The sequence below is a fragment of the Chiloscyllium punctatum genome, chromosome 5, assembly GCF_047496795.1.
Source record: "Chiloscyllium punctatum isolate Juve2018m chromosome 5, sChiPun1.3, whole genome shotgun sequence".
Classification (NCBI taxonomy): Eukaryota; Metazoa; Chordata; class Chondrichthyes; order Orectolobiformes; family Hemiscylliidae; genus Chiloscyllium; species Chiloscyllium punctatum.
The window spans coordinates 112,980,780-112,989,350 of NC_092743.1; the positions used below are offsets into that span (position 1 = coordinate 112,980,780).

Genomic DNA, 8,571 nt, shown 5'->3' on the forward strand with positions numbered 1-8,571 from the left:
TCTTCAAAGACCGCAATTTCCCCTCAGACATGGTTGACGATGCTCTCCACTGCATTTCCTCCACTTCCCGCACCTCCGCCCTTGAACCCCACCCCTCCAATCGCCACCAGGACAGAACCCCACTGGTCCTCACATACCACCCCACTAACCTCCAGAAGCCTCCTCTACATTGGGGAGACAGGCCGCCTACTTGGGGAATGTTTCAGAGAACACCTCTGGGACACCCAAATCAGCCAACCCAACCACCCCGTGGCTGAACACTTTAACTCCCCCTCCCACTCCACCGATGACATGCAGGTCCTTGTACTCCTCCATCGCCAGACCATGGCAACATGACGCCTGGAGAAAGAGCACTTCATCTTCTGCCTAGGAACCCTCCAACCACAAGGGATGAATGCAGATTTCTCCAGCTTTCTCATTTCCCCTCCCCCCACCTTATCTCAGTCCCAACCCTCGGACTCAGCACCTCCTTCTTGACCTGCAATCTTCTTCCCGACCTCTCCGCCTCCACCCTCTCTCCGGCCTATCACCCTTCTTCCACCTATCGCTTCCCAACGCCCCTTCCCCAAGTCCCTCCTCCCCACCTTTTATCTTAGCCTGCTTGGCACAACCTCCTCATTCCTGAAGAAGGGTTTATGCCTGAAACGTCGATTCTCCTGCTCCTTGGATGCTGCCTGACCTGCTGTGCTTTTCCTGCAACACATTTTTCAGCTCTGATCTCCAGCATCAGATGTCCTCACTTTCTCCTAGATCAGGTGAATTAGCCATGCTAAATTGCCCGTTGTATTAGGTGCATTAGTCTGGGTGGGTTACTCTTCGGAGGGTCGGTGTGGACTGGTTGGGCTGAAGGGCCTGTTTGCATATTGTAGGGAATCTAATCAAAAAAAGAAAGTTTTGCAAACAGCAAATATAGTTTTCCATTGAAATATTAACCAACAGCCTGAACTCTGTCCTTACCTTGGAATGGTGTCATGAGACCTGTAATGTTTACTTGAAAGGCAGAACTCCAGACAGTTTTTCACTTCCTCAGTACTTCACACACATTTCTGTTTAGGGTTGTGCTGGTCTTTGGGAACACAGATGTGCTATATTATTTGAAAATTATTACAAATACATGGAGGTCTTGCAGCACAATGGTAACAACCTACCTCTGAGTGAGAAGCTCTAGATTCAATCCCATTCCAGGACCTGGTGGTGAAGAATAAAACTATAATATAAAGGAGAGAATTAGGCCATTCAGACCACCAAGTCTTTTCCACCATGGCCGATATGTTTCTCAACCCCATTTTCCTGCCTTCTCTCCATAATCCTTGATCCCCTTCTCTGTCTCTGTTTTAAATACAGTGACATAGCCATACAGATGTAAACTGAAACAGACCCTTCATTCCAATCTGTCCATGCCGACCAGATATCCCAACCTAATCTAGTCCCACCTGCCAGCACCCATATTCCTCCAAACCCTTCCTATTCATATATCCATCCAGATGCCTTTTAAATGTTGCAATTTTACTAGCCTCCACCACTTCCTCTGGCAGCTCATTCCACACATGCACCACACTCCACATGAAAAAGTTGCCCCTTAGGTCTCTTTTATATCTTTCCCCTCTCACCCTAAATCTATGCCCTCTAGTTGACTTGGCCTTCACACTTTCTGTGGCAACAGGTTCCACAGATTCACAACCATCTAGCTGAAGAAACTTCTCTACATCTCAGTTCTAAGGGATTGTCCCTTCACTCTGAAGCTGTGCCCTCGAGTCCTAGTAACTCCAACTTGTGGAAACATCTTCTCCACATCCACTCTATTTGGGCCTCTCTATATTCTGTAAATTTCAATCAGATCCCTTTCATCCTTCTAAACTCCAACAAGTACAAACCCAAACATTCTTATATGACAAGTCCTCCATTGCAGTGGTCATTCTTGTAAACCTCCTCTGTACCTTTCTGAGGCCAATACATCCTTCCTTAGACATGCCTTCAATATTCCAAATGGGTTGTGACCAGAGCCTTATACAACTTAAGCAGTATATCCCTGCTTTTGTATTCTAGTCGCCTTTAAATTATTGCTAACATTGCATTTGCCTTTCTAACTGCCAACTGAACCTGCCTGTTTACCTTAAGAGACTCCTGAGCAAGGACTCTCAAATTTCTTCATGCTTCAGATTTCTGAAGCTCGTCCTGTTTATAAAATAGTTTATGTCTCTATTCTTCCTACCAAAGTGCACAAACTCATACTTTTCCATATTGTATTCTATGTGCCACTTCTTTGAGCACTCTCCTACCCTGTTAAGACCATCTGCAACCTCCCAGCTTCTTCAACATTACCTGTCCTTGTTCATATCTGCTACTGAACTGGTTTTCATAGTAAAACTGCATATTGAAGTCCTCTGTGATTATTTTATCTATGTCCTGATTTATTTTCTATCGAAAGGTGGATTAAAAGTATGGTCAATCGGGTTGAGCACCAATTGTAATGTTTTCCAACATATGCCAGTGGTAAGGGTGGGATAGGTTTCTAGTCAATAGTGTCATGGAAAGAAGTTGGAACCATTGTCATCACTAGTGCACTTCTGCCTTAACACTGAATAAACAATGTGGAGAGATGCACTCCAATTCAGCCCCAAATATGTATGTCTAAAAGAGTAACTTTTTCAGACTTCTGAAAACTACATGACATAATATAGTGGCAGTGGCTGGCTGTCATTAAATTCTAAACATTTTAAACAAATGTAATGCTGGAAAAAGATTGGGAAAACTAACCTAAATCAGTGCCAGTGAGAAAGAAAACTAACAAGCAAAAATGTGATGGTCATTGTTGTGGTAATGATGATGAATTGGGAGGCCAGTGATGTTGTGAGAAGAACAATTTGAGAAGTATAAACATTAAGTGTGCACTGACATCCAGTAGTGTTGAAAAAGTATACTGAAGAGGAAAGGACCAACTATACCATTTAGTAAGCAGCAGAGAAAGGATTAGATGCATTTAATGGTTGGGAGACCCTAGAAGACAACAATAAAAAGCTGGACAAAACCTTTGAAAAATTCAGCACAGATCTTGTGCCAAAGATGAACAACCATAGAACATAGAACAATCCAGCGCAGAACAGGCACTTCGGCCCTCAATGTTGCGCCAACCTGTGAACTATTCTCAGCTCGTCCCCCTACACTACCCAAAATCATTGATGTGCTTAATTAAGGATTGTTTAAATCTCCCTAATGTGGCTGAGTTGACTACATTAGCAGGTAGGGCATTCCACGCCCTTGCCACTCTCTGCGTAAAGAACTTTCCTCTGACATCTGTCTTAAATCTATCACCCCTCATTTTGTAGTTATGCCCTCTCGTACAAGCTGATGTCATCATCCTCAGAAAAAGTATTTCACTGTCTACCCTATCTAGTCCTCTGATCATCTTGCATGTCTCTATCAAATCCTCTCTTAGACTTCTTCTTTCCAAATAGAACAGATCCAAGTCTCTTAGCCTTTCCTCATAAGATCTTCCCTCCAGACCAGGCAACATCCTGGTACCTCTCCTCTGCACTTTTTCCAATGCTTCCACATCATTCCTGTAATGGGCTGACCAGAACTGTACACAATATTCCAAGTGTGGCTGCACTAGCGTTTTGTATAATTGCAGCATGATATTGCGGTTCCGGAACTCAATCCGTCTACCAATGAAACCTAACACACCGTATGCCTTCTTCACAGCACTATCCACCTGAGTGGCAACTTTCAGAGATGTATGCACATGGACTCCAAGATCCCCCTGCACAGCCACACTACCAAGAATCTTTCCATTGACCCAGTACTCTTCCTTCTTGTTATTCTTCCCAAAGTGCATCACCTCACATTTAGCTGCATTGAACTCCACTTGCCACCTGTCAGCCAAATTCTGCAGTTTATCCAACTCCCCCTGCAACCTGTAACATTCTTCCAAACTGTCCACTACTCCACCAACTTTAGTGTCATCTGTAAATTTATTAATCCATCCACCTATGCCTGCGTCTAAGTCATTTATAAAAATGATAAACAGCAATGGTCCCAAAATAGATCCTTGCGGCACACCACTAGTAACTGGACTCCAGACTGAAAATTTTCCATCAACCACCACTCGCTGCCTTCTTCCAGAAAGCCAGTTTCTAATCCAAACTGCTAAATCACCCTCAATTCCACGCCTCTGCATTTTTTTCATCAGCCTACAATGTGGAACCTTATCAAAGGCTTTACTGAAGTCCATGTATACCACATCAACTGCCCTACCCTCATCTACATGCTTGGTCACCTTCTCAAAAAACTCAATGAGGTTTGTGAGACACGAACTGCCCTTGATGAAACCATGTTGACTATCTGAAATCAAATTGTTGCTTGCTGGATGATTATAAATCTTATCTCTTACAATCCTTTCCAAAACGTTTCCGACAACAGAAGTATAGCTCACTGGTCTATAATAACCTGTGTCAGCTCTGCTGCCCTTCTTGAACAATGGCACTACATTTGCAATCCTCCAATCCTCGGGTACTAAACCTGTAGACAATGCCGACTCAAATATCAAAGCCAATGGCTCTGCTATCTCCTCCCTAGCTTCCCAGAGAATCCTCGGATAAGTCCCATCCAGCCCAGGAAACTTGTCTACTTTCACTCCTTCTAGAATTGATAACATCTGTGCGTAGCTAGCCTTGATCTTTTCTAGTCTAATATCTTGTATCTCATTCTTTTCCTGTACAATAATCAACTTTTCCTGAGTGAACACTGATGAGAAATGTTCATTTCGCACCTCTCTGATCTCTACAGGGTCCAGACTCAACTTCCCACTTCTGTCTTTGACTGGCCCTATTCCTAACCTAATCATCCTTTTATTCCTCACATGTCTATAGAAAGCTTTAGGGTTCTCCTTTATTCGATTTGTTAAAGACTGCTTGTGTCCTCTCTTTGCTCTTCTTAACACTCTCTTTAAATCCTTCCTAACTCCATCCTTCTGTAACTCCATCGCCTCATCTGAACCATCTTGCCTCAGCAACACATAAGCCTCCTTCTTCTTTTTAACAAGAGATGCAATTTCTGTAGTAAAGCACGATTCCCTGACCTTATCACTTCCTCCCTGCCTGGCAGGGCCATACCTATCAAGGACACGCAATATCTGTTCCTTAAACCAGCTCCACATTTCGATTGACTACATCGTCTGCATTTTGCTACCCCATTCTATGCATCCCAATTCTTGCCTAATCGCATTATAATTGCCCTTGCCCCATCAGTAACTCTTGATCTGTGGCATGTATCTATCCCTTTCCATCGCTAAACTAAATGTAACTGAATTATTGTCACTCTCTCCAAAATGCTCACCTACAACTAAATCAAACACCTGGCCTGGTTCATTACCAAGCACCAGATCCAGTGTGACCTCCCTTCTTGTCGGCCCTTCGACATACAGTGTCAAGAAACCCTCCCGTACACATTGGACAAAAACTGATCCATCCGACATACTAGAGCTATAACATTTCCAGTCAATGTTGGGGAAGTTAAAGTCCCCCATAATGACCACCCTGTTCCTTTCAATCCACCTCAGGATAGTTTTACTGATCCTTTCTTCCACCTCCCTGGAACTCTGCAGAGGCCTATAAAAAAAACTCTAAGCAGTGTGACCTCTCCTCTCCTGCTTCTAACCTCAGCCCACACTACCTCAGTAGACGAATCCTCATCTAAAGTTCTCTCAGCCACTGTTATACTATCCTTGACTAACAAGGCCACGTCTCCCCCTCTTTTACCGCCTTGCCTGTTTTTAATGAAAGATCTAAACCCTGGAACCTGCAACATCCATTCCTCACCCTGCTCTATCCATGTCTCTGAAATGGCCACAACATCGAAGTCCCAGGTACCTATCCATGCTGCAAGCTCATCTACCTTATTTCGGATACTTCTGGTATTGAAGTAGACACACTTCAAACCAGTTTGCTGTCTGCCAGCACATTCCTGTGACCCTGAAATCCTGTCCCTGTCCTTCCTACTCTCATCCTCCTGTGCACTGCAACTACACCTCTGGTTCCCATCCCCCTGCTGAGCTAGTTTAAACCCACTCGAATAGCACCAGTAAATTTCCCACCCAGGATAATAGTCCCCCTCTGGTTCAAGTCAAGACTGTCCTGTTTGTACAAGTCCCATCTTCCCCAGAATGAGCTCCAATTATCCAAGTACCTGAAACCCTCCCTCCTGCACCATCCTTGCAGCCACGTGTTCAGCTGATATCTCTCCCTATTCCATGCCTCGCTATCACGTGGCACGGGTAACAAACCAGAGATAACAACTCTGTTTGTTCTAGCTCTCAGCTTCCACCCTAGTTCCCTGAAATCCTGCCTTACATCCCTATCCCTCTTTCTACCTATGGCGGTGGTACCTACATGGACAATGACTTGAGACTGGTCACCCTCTCTCTTCAGGACCCCAAAGATACAATCCGAGACATCACGGACCCTGGCACCTGGGATGCAACACACCAACTGCGAGTCTCGTTCATTCCCAACAAACCTTCTATCTGAGCCTCTAACTATTGAGTCCCTAATGAGTCCCTAACACTCTCCTCCTTTCCCTCCTTCCCTTCTGTGCCACAGGGACAGGCTCTGTGCCAGAGACCTGGGCCCCACTGCTTGCCCCGGTAAATCGACCCCTCAACAGTATCCAAAACAGTATACATGTTTTTCAGGGGAACGACCACAGGGGATCCCTCCATTGACTATTTTTTTCCCTTTTCGAACAGTCACCCAGCTTTCTTCTTGCTTAGGAGTAACTACTTCCCTGTAACTCCTATCTATCACAGCCTCTGCCTCCCGAATGATCCGAAGTTCATCCAGCTCCCGCTCCAGTTCCCTAACACGGTCTTGGAGGAGCGAGAGTTGGGTGCACTTCCTGCAGATGTACTTGGATGGGACACTAATGACGTCCCTGACCTCAAACATCATGCAGGAGGAACATTGCTCTCCCTGCACTACCATCCCTGCTAGTCCCCTAGTCACAAAGTAAAAAAGAGACACTTACCTGATATGTCCCTGGTCTTTAAGGTTAGAGGAGGTGGTTGGGTGGGAGGCTCTGCAAAGTTAGGTTCTCGGGTTGAGAAGACACTGACTTATATAACAGGATGGAAATAAAAATACGAAGTCCCTCCTTTCCCAGAAATGTCTGCTCTCTGACTTCAAATTTAAAAGCACAAATCAGTGACTCACCGCTTCTGGCAGGCCCCTGGTGCAAGCTCCCACCCTTCGAGTTGCTGCTGCCGCTGAAAACCAGATATGAGTTTTGAAACCTGAGGTGGCAACAAGATGAGCCTGATGACAATATTATAGCCAGATTGAAAAATATAGCCAACTATGTACCCTCCAATGTTATTTTCTTCTGCATGAACCTCTAGGGGCTCTTTTCTCACCTCTAAGTTCCATGTACAGCAGCGACTTCTGAACTGAGAATTCAATGGTAGGGACATCATGCTGTGCTGAGAGGCATGCATACAACCTCTGAGGCCTGCATTGTCACATAGAGTAAACATTAGTAGCCAGCACAGTTAAATCAAAAGAAACAACGATGTGTTCATAGATCAACTCATTTAGGGCTTTGCATTATCTTGCCTAATCTATTTTAGAAGATCTTTCTGAAAAATTTGAAAGACAATGGTCACCCAAAGAAAAAGCTCTGAAACTGAGCAGCATCATGCTGATGACATATGGTGAAACTGAGATTTAACAGCAAGGAGTATCACAAATCAGAGGGGATACAAGAAAGAAAAGATGCTAACTGTATGTTCTACGTCACTGAAACAGATGGTCCTGCTACCCTGGGGTTCAGCAGATGCAAAATTCTGCAGCTGAATTCAGTAAGCCATGAGATGAATGAGGCATCACTGAGGGCTAAAGGGAGAACACACATTGAAAACCTCCTTCCAATCAGAAACAAGGAAAATTTGGTCCGAGTGTATCTGGGGTGTTTTGATCAGACAGTTGAGTGCTTTGAAGATTTGAGTGTCACATCACTATTGATCCAGAGGAGAAAGTGATTCATCCGTGACATAAAGTACCAACTGGGCAGGAAGCAAGCAGAGTGGGCACAGCAGGAAGCTAGCATACTGATTGGAAGGGAAACATAAGCTACAAGATTGTGACATGGGACTTGAGATTTCCTGACAGGACAGTGTCGTTTTCACACAACAGAAGAAGGACCACATTTTATTATTAAAGTGATGCCATGAATAATGTTTTTAAAAGTTAAGGATTAAATATTAAGTTATACGATATACAAAGGCATTATACTCTTTTAAAGAAAAAAATGATTTTATGTTATAGTATTTTAAAGGAGTTGGGAAGTATGTTGGCATGTTTATGCATATAAGTATCTAGGGTGACACATGAAGCACCCACAGTCTGTATACTGAGACAACAATGTTTTATTCCACAGTATATGGTGAGAACTTGAGAATGACACTCGATCTCACCTCCAATATTTATGTTCAATGGTGTGATTTTTCAGACTTCAGTAACCCACAATGTAAAAGCAGATTAATGACTGAGTCAATATGATTGCCATGTTTAGCAATTTTGA

At 44.0% G+C, this 8,571-nt stretch overlaps 1 long non-coding RNA gene across 1 annotated transcript; it reads right to left on the reverse strand.

Moving 5' to 3' along the window:
* Nucleotides 1–957: 957 nt before the first annotated feature.
* Nucleotides 958–7,091, reverse strand: LOC140476776 (uncharacterized). Its single transcript, XR_011960601.1, has 3 exons — nt 7,021–7,091; nt 1,149–1,207; nt 958–1,066 (listed from the first exon to the last, which is right to left on the reverse strand). It is a non-coding gene; the product is annotated as an uncharacterized lncRNA (long non-coding RNA).
* Nucleotides 7,092–8,571: the final 1,480 nt, after the last annotated feature.